The 8,518-nt window shown below is 38.6% G+C and overlaps 2 protein-coding genes across 2 annotated transcripts in view; one reads left to right on the top strand and one right to left on the bottom strand.

Annotated features, from left to right (window-relative positions):
* LOC106873758 (mitochondrial coenzyme A diphosphatase NUDT8) overlaps positions 1-8,518 on the bottom strand; it is a 30,644-nt gene that overhangs the window by 20,823 nt on the left and 1,303 nt on the right. The gene's annotated exons all lie outside the window — the stretch shown is intronic.
* LOC106873756 (calcium permeable stress-gated cation channel 1) overlaps positions 7,676-8,518 on the top strand; it is a 70,731-nt gene continuing 69,888 nt past the window's right edge. Inside the window, exon 1 of the mRNA XM_052968506.1 lies at positions 7,676-8,091. The gene's annotated coding sequence lies outside the window, so the exon portion shown is untranslated. The remainder of the gene's footprint in view (positions 8,092-8,518) is intronic.

The following is an 8,518-nucleotide window of genomic DNA, read 5'->3' as shown; positions in this document are numbered from 1 at the left end:
ACGTAATTTTTGTTGCTGTTGATGGGGGTGGGGGGTAAGCGAGGATCTCTAGTTATTTTTCCAGTTTTTACATTTTGTAAAAAAAAAAAAAAATATTTTTACAAATTTATGTTTTAATCATCTAAAAATGGAATTCTTCGAAAATATGCGAAACAGAAATACGAATAATTTTTCAGAAAACATACTAAAAGTTGTTGGGGAGAGTTCAAAGTGATCTGCGAAGCTTGTATTATTTAGAAAATCAACGGAAAGTGAGCCTGGAAATTGCCGTGAGAAGGGGAAAATCTAGTGTTTCAAATAGGGATGTAAATCTTTGCTGCTCTTCTTCAATTTCACTCCTGTCAACTTTTCCCCTCAATAAGGATTCTGTCTAAAATATTAGACAAACTCTTAAGTCTTTCTTGACCTTATTTATCGACTCATTTCAGTGGTCACAGACTTGGACAAAATAGCTTCTGGTAGCTTTCCTCTGCTCCAGATGTTGTTTCAGTGACACAATCTCAGCTTCACATGACATCAGTACAGTGTGTGTGTGTGTGTGTGTATGCATGCATGAGAACTTAGAAATTTGGGGATTGGTACCCAATGGGGCATTTAATCTAAAAGACTGTGGTCATGCTGGGGCACAGCTTCGAACCTGTATTTTTTCTTTCTTTTTTTATTTTTTTGTAGAGAATCATAAACTATAACTGGTACTCCGTCGGTTACGACGATGAGTGTTCCAGTTGATCCGATCGACGGAAACAGCCAGCTCACATGCAAGTGGCTGAGCCCTCCACAGATACGTGTACTCTCAACATAGTTCTCCGGGAGATTCAGAATGATACAGAATACGACAAGGCTGGCCCACTGAATTACAAGTACACCTCAGTTTTGTTAGCTTAGTAGATTGGAACAATGTGAAAGAAGTTTTCTTGCTCAAGGACACAACGCATCACCAGGAATCGAACTCAGGACCTTACAATCGCGAGCCAAATACTCTAACCGCTAAGTCACACGCCTTCACAGAATCATTAGTTACGATCCTCGAAACACCCATCCGAAGAAAGAACATTTTTTTCTTTTTCTTGGAGAATGATTAGCTAAATACATCCACACACTAGTGTCCACATTTTCAGGTTCAAAATGTTCTTTGTTTGGCGATCTTTCGAACTTTGTACGTATACTGGGATTTGCAAAAGTTTCGTTACACTTGTTACGATGCTCTCAAGAAAGGACACAATGACAGTTTTGATGCAGTTAGACACATTTGTATTGTTTTAACATAGAAATATGTGTTTAAATATTAGTATCAGTCAATGTGGCCACCCTCGGCGGCAAGCACGCGCTCCAAGCGAAACCTGAAAGCTGTGCACACATTATGGACGAAGTCCTTCCTTGTGTTGGCCCACACGTGGTTGATGGTGAAATTCAGCTCAACGACGTTGCTGTGGCGGACCTCGACATGTGCCCACATGCTGTAATAGAGGGGTTGAGGTCGGGCAACTGCAGCAGTCAAAAGTCCTTTGACCAGAGTGGTTATGTTTGACCATAACCACTCTTGCATGGCATTGACCATGTGGGCTGGGACACCAACCTGCTGAAAGACGTACTCCGCCTTCTCCATGATCTTTCTCCCCCATGGCATACTTTTGTGTCCAAGATGTCCCTGTAGTTGGCCTCAGTGAGCCTGTAACCAGCTGCGAACCACAGCAGAGGCATCTTCTCACCATTCGAAGCCATGACGCCAAGCATCATCACAGAAGCCGGGTACTTGGTCATGGATACATAGCAGACCTCAGAGATGTCTTGGCCGAAACTGACCATGTGGTTGTTCTGCTTGTTGATGACTGGATTAACCGCAAAGGTTTTTTCATCAGAAAAAAAATGAGAATTCAGTTGCCATGACACTTCAAATCATTAAGAAGGCGACAAAAGCGCACTCAACGTTGTTTTCGCATACGGTCAGTGAACAGAGGCTTTTCCATGCACCTTCAGCTCTTGCCGCCCTCCTCCTTGACCGCCCTGGACACCATAGTCACAGAGATGTTGTTGTTTTCCGTGAGTGCAGTCATTCTAGGTATTTGGTGGGGATACTCCACATCCAGCTGTTGGCATTATTGATCCCTTCTATGGTTTTCGTTCTACATGCCAAGTACTCATCTACTATCTTCTCAGTGAACTGGTTCAATTTTTTTCTCCTGTTGTTCTGATAAAAGATTTTACCAATGCTCCTTGGGGAGAAATCTCTATCAATTCTTATTTCATCTCTCTCCTCCAGTTCATTAATTATCCTAATTATGTTGTTGATTTCATGGGCAAAATAGCTTTTGGTAGCTTTCTTCTGCTCCAGATGTTGTTTCAGTACAGTGTGTGTGTGTGTGTGTGTATGTATGCATGCTTGAGAACTAAGAAATTTTGGGATTGGTACCCAATATGGCATTTAATCCAAAAGAGTGTGTTGTAGAGTCTAAGCCCTGGCAAAAGAAACTGTTACAAGTGATGGAAGCCACAGGTGTGTTGTTAACTGAGTTTGTGACAGAATTTCCAAAAAGTGTGGCTGAGCCTCCAAAAGCCTTCACCCCTGAAACAAATCATCACTGTGTCTGGTCTAACAGCCATTGGACTCCTCTTATGTCGAAGTCAACACGAGAATTTATTATATATGTTTTAGTACATATTCATTTTTCTGTTTTTTATTTTCAACCATTTTCTTCCAATGGCATTGACAACCATTACTGAGAAAAACAATTGTGAATTCAAATCATATAAGTTATATTAGGGTTGTATTTCAAGAGAAAGTATTTAGCTTGTATTTTGGTTAAATAACAATGTTGTCTATAAGTGAATGAATTCACATAATATTGTGGATTGAACCTTTGTATTGTAAGACTTGGTTTGAAACAAAATCTATAGAGACAGGGTCCAATTCAGAAAATTTTTCTATGGAGTGGCTGTGTGGTAAGTAGCTTGCTTACCAACCACATGGTTCCGGGTTCAGTCCCACTGCGTGGCACCTTGGGCAAGTGTCTTCTATTATAGCCTTGGGCCGACCAAAGCCTTGTGAGTGGGTTTAGTAGACGGAAACTGAAAGAAGCCCGTCATATATATGTGTATATATATATATATATATATATATATATATGTGTGTGTGTGTGTATATGTTTGTATGTCTGTGTTTGTCCCCCCAACATCGCTTGACAACCGATGCTGGTGTGTTTATGTCCCTGTAACTTAGCGGTTCGGCAAAAGAGACCGATAGAATAAGTACTAGGCATCCAAAGAATAAGTCATGGGGTCGATTTACTCGACTAAAGGCGGTGCTCCAGCATGGCCACAGTCAAAAGACTGAAACAAGTAAAAGAGTTTAAGCATTGTTAAAGTCAATATCTAAAAGAGAAGGATTCTAAATTTCTGGTATACCAACGTTGCTGACTGTTATAAGATGTTCGTTAACAGATGTTTTAGTGAGTTCAGTCATTAAGTCATCATTGGTACTACACAATATTAGGTCCACTGCATATGAGGATAAGAATGGCCACACCAGTATTTCTATGTTTCCATGTTTTTTTATGACTTGAAACATTTGTATTTACATCATCATCATCATCATCATCATCATCATCATCATCGTTTAACGTCTGCTTTCCATGCTGGCATGGGTTGGACGATTTGACTGAGGACTGGTGAACCAGATGGCTACACCAGGCTCCAATCTGATTTGGCAGAGTTTCTGCAGCTGGATGCCCTTCCTAACGCCAACCACTCAAGTTTAGTAAATGACCCTTTTTCTGTATAATCTTTTGACCAAGACTTGAACTCAGCATGTGCAGTCCATGGATTCTTCCAAGGATATCAAGCAAAAACACAAAGAGTTGATTGAAGGTGGACATTATTAGCAATAACCTTGAAGAGAACAAAACCAAAATTGACCAGCATAATTATTTCCATGCTTATAACACTCTTTAACCATTTGTTGAATCTCAGACAGAAGTTAAACAAACAGAACATTTCTTGCCAATATCGATAGTTTTGGGTTTCTTTTGCACTGCAAAAAAATTTTAAAAAGTTAAAAAGAATATCAAAATGTGAATGGTGTATTTGGATTCTTTCCTTGGTTCCAGTTGTTTACAATCAAAGAAACTGTAGAGAAATAATCGAGTCTTGTCAAACTATACCCAGAAATTTGGAACACAGCATTGATGAAGAATTTGTGCAGTTTATAGAACCGTTTAAAACTTACATTTCTTCTCATGCTGGCACCAAACAAAAACTTGTTGAATTTCTGTTTTTTGTTGTTTGATAACAAACAAACCTTGTTCTCCTGTGTAGAAAATGCTTTTGTAGTGACGTCATTTGGCGCCAAAATACAGTCGCCATTACTGCGTTTTCATCCACACATGCACAGGGAATAGTTCCGGAAGGAACACAAGAAGAGTCCCATGCGCATGCGTGGAATTCAACATCTAAGTGTTCCCGCTCTTTTCATTCTCTTTCTAGGTCAACCGGCCATGAGCATGGACGGGTCAAGCTGTCTCTCCAGCATTCCAACTCTGGGGACAGCTCATTCCAACATTCCAACGTCTCAGCAACCAAGCCTATTTTCCTCCATAAATAAATATTGTTGTGTTGATAGTTCGGAGTCAGCGTTTCGTTGTTCTTCAGAATTTAATATAGGAAGGCGGGTGTACACCTAATGGTGTATAACCACTTTTCTATACTTTCAACATCTATTTGTCACTCATATTTACCAACTGCACTGAAAGACATTTTATTCCAAAACTGAGAAATAGTCATCCATTAAACTTGAATTGCTACATGAAATGAATATTTTCAGTTTCTTTAATACATTTGCTCAGGCTAAGTCTAGAAAATGTTTAAAATTTACGAGGGGAAATCTAAAATTATCTGCACTTTTGCCATAACATATCTTTATTATTGTCTCACACTGCCTTCTGTGCATGCATGCTTATAGTTGGTACTATTGTGGTCATGTGATCAAAGTTTGAGCCTTGTCACACCATTTTTCTTTGTGGCTTTACAGTGTAAGTATGGCCGCTCCACCAGCATTGTCTACCAAAGAAGAACAAAGAGCAGTGATGCGAGAAATGGTGAACTGGTTCACCATTACCATCTCTCGAGCTTGCTGAATCTTCTTGTCCTACTCCTTCTTCATATCATCATGCTTGTCTGGCCACTTTTAAACTTTTCAGTCCACTCATACACATTTCTACGTGGTAGTGCACTGTCCCCATATTGTGCTAAAAGCCTCCAATGAATTTCAGCACCTGACACAACTTCCGACCAGAGAAATCGGATCAATACTCTTTGTTCTTCTTTGCTGCACATTGCTAGTGGAGCTGCCTTGCTTACACTGTAAAGCCAGAAAGAAAAATGGTGTGATCAGGCTCAAACTTTGATCATGTGACCACAATAGTACCAACTATAAGCATGCATGCACAGAAGGCAATGTGACAATAATAAAGATATGTTATGGCAAAAGTCCAAACAATTTTTGACTTCCCCTCATAGTTTACTATGCAAGTAAAAAAGATTTGTTTTAATATTTTTTGCTGTTTTTTAAATTTTAATTATAGGACTCATTATTCAGATCTTTACATTGAGAGGCTATTTACAATGTTTTGTTGCTGTCGAAGGACACAAAAGATAATTTGAATCAATGAGCAGAAGTTATATACAGAACTACATCTTGCAGGCCATATGGTAAGGGCTAAGTTGAATGACTCACAATAAGATTATTCCGAAAGCTGTTAAATTTGGCAGTATTTTCTCCTGTAATATCATCAACAACGTACCCATTCGGCTTAGCTACAAGCTAAACATCAAATGAATTTTTTCCCCCATTCCTATTCCAATACCATTCTCCCAATTACAACTGATTATCATTTTGACTTTCATCTTTTGGTAAAAGTTCTATTTTGTCAGTTTATTCGAGCAAACAAGATGGAATTAACTGATGCAAGTCCACTGCATCTATGCATTTTTGAATTTTCTAAATGGTTGAAAATCAACACTGTGTCCACTATCTAGTAATACTGTGGTGGAAGGAAGACCAGAAAGGGGAGAGATGACGTCACGTCAGTAAGTGGTAAGAAAAGTTTCCCTCTTTTTCATGCCATCTGCAACAGAGGTGAGACATGGTGATAGAGAGGTCATGACAACACTTGCTAAGAATTGAACAATCTGTTGGTGGTACCAGATTTCCTACCAAATCACCTATTGGCAGTGAATTATTATTATGGGGGCTCAATATTCCAGTTGGGTCTTCACCACAACAAATGCACCTCTTCCTCTTCCTCTTTACTAGTTGTGTCACTCCAGCAAAACAGGGTAACTGAAATTCCAAACTCAACTTGGGGCTCTAGGTTTCCTGACAGATATGGTTGGTTATGGTCTTTCTACAACAAAGGAAGAATGAACTCGTATATGTTCATTCAGTATTTATAATTGTTACACGTCTTGTATTAGACTCACTTGGTTCTTGTAAAACATTCAATCATAGCCAGGATATTGCTGTATTTCTCCTTTATTTTTGTGAATTTTCTGAATAAATTAAAACCTTTTTAATTTCTATTCTACATTTCAACATACAAACAAAACCTGGCAGACTATGACAGCCCGGTGATGACATAAAGTCTTACATCAGATTACAAGCACTTCAAAGATATTTGCCCCAGAATGAGACGGACTGGGTGCAGTTTGAACGCTGATTATTTGAACATTCAGCCTATTTTGGTGACAGTAGTTTTGGTGCAAGAAGCACACATACACACACACACAGAGCGCGCGAGCGCGCGAAAGAGAGAGAGAGAGAGAGAGAGAGAGAGAGAGAGAGAGAGAGAGAGAGAGAGAGAGAGAGAGAGAGAGAGAGAGTTGTCTACTCTCAAGTAAGACTGCCGAATCAGAAACGCCAAATACGCAACGCCAAAATGGCTAAGCTGAAATCCCTATTTGTTCCTTTTTATTTTCCAGTGTTGTAAATAAGTTAAATAGAGAGTGTTCTAAATATTCGAGTCTGGTTATTTTAATAGGGGTTGTCATTGTTGTTGTTTTGATATAAGTCACCCCTGACTGAGTTGTGGCCACACCATCATTTTCACGTCAAAGTATATATATTTCGAACCATGTTAGCTGTATTCGCCAGTTGCTCTCCGACTGGTTCGTTTCGAACCGAAACCGGTAGAAATTTAGAAAAGTCTGGTTTATTGGGTCCCTGAATCACTTCCTCAAGCTAGAAACTAATCGGGAGGAGAGCGATTACCATCTGTAGAAATGAATCCTACGACGGGGAATGGCCCTTTCCCGCGTCCATTTCTCACCATTCTTCAGGGTAACCTTTTTGTTATTTTTCATCTTGGGACAACGAAACATTTACAAAACTCACTAAAGCGTTGTCATATAATGGAGATCCAGTTTAGTTTTCTTTTATTATTAAATCATTTTCCTAAGTATGGTTTATAAAACGAGATGGTTTTCTACATTTTTCTAAATCTTAGACTTTAATAAAAAAATTATTTTTCTTTATCTTTACGCTTAAAGTGTAAGAGTGAAGTGTTACTTTTCATACGAAATACGCCAGCTTTTGTTGCTTTTTTTTTTGGGGGGGGGGGGTTCCCACTTGATCTCCAATGCGTGACGAAATGAAAAAAGCTTGAGAGCTGCTGTTATATACTGTAATTTAATTACAAGAAATACAACAGGCACCGTAAAAAGAATGAGAGAAAAAATAGATTCTATTGACGAAGCTTTGAATCAGTGACTCGATAGGTGGTTCGGTGAGTTCGTTTTACCGAGATCGAATCCTCCCACCCGAAAACAAGTACATTAATTAATTCCTGCTGTACAACCAGCTTCCGACAGACGCCTACTGCGTTTCCACAGCAACTGACAAACCATCTGCGATTGCTATTTATTTCCATTCTGTCCATCCGTACAACGTATTCAAACCTCGTTACGTTTTTCTCATTCATAGATCTCCCCTTCACATTTCATCCTGCGCATTTCAGCAGCACCTTGCTCCACATATTATACTTGGATTTAATATCTTTTTACTATTATTATCAGCTGCTGCTACGACGGGAAAATGGGCGAGTAAGTATTTTATATGACTGTAAAGACTAAAATGTTATTTATTTTTTTTTTTTTACTTGTCGAACAGAAAAACCAACATAAAACATGTTAATTGTATGAATAAGCGAGGCGACCAAGAGACACATTTTAAATGCAGACTTAGAAAATTACGCGAAACAAATGAAATACATATTTGTTTTATCTAAAACACTAGCTTTATTCATAAACTCACCACTCCCATAATTATATCGGATATATATATATATAATAATAATTTTCCAGAGGATGTAGCAACCGTTATATGAAGTCTCTGTCTCTTTTGAATATGAAAATTTAAAAGTTAAAAACCTTATAATATGTGTGTGAGTGTTAAAACCATTTAATTTCTGTGTATATTTTTTGGGCCAAGAATTTATATCCGATATAATTATGGGAGTGGTGAGTTTAT

The sequence above is a fragment of the Octopus bimaculoides genome, chromosome 6 (genome assembly GCF_001194135.2).
Source record: "Octopus bimaculoides isolate UCB-OBI-ISO-001 chromosome 6, ASM119413v2, whole genome shotgun sequence".
Classification (NCBI taxonomy): domain Eukaryota; kingdom Metazoa; phylum Mollusca; class Cephalopoda; order Octopoda; family Octopodidae; genus Octopus; species Octopus bimaculoides.
The sequence above is the reverse complement of the archived record's forward strand: the minus strand, read 5'-3'. Positions and strand labels throughout refer to the sequence as shown.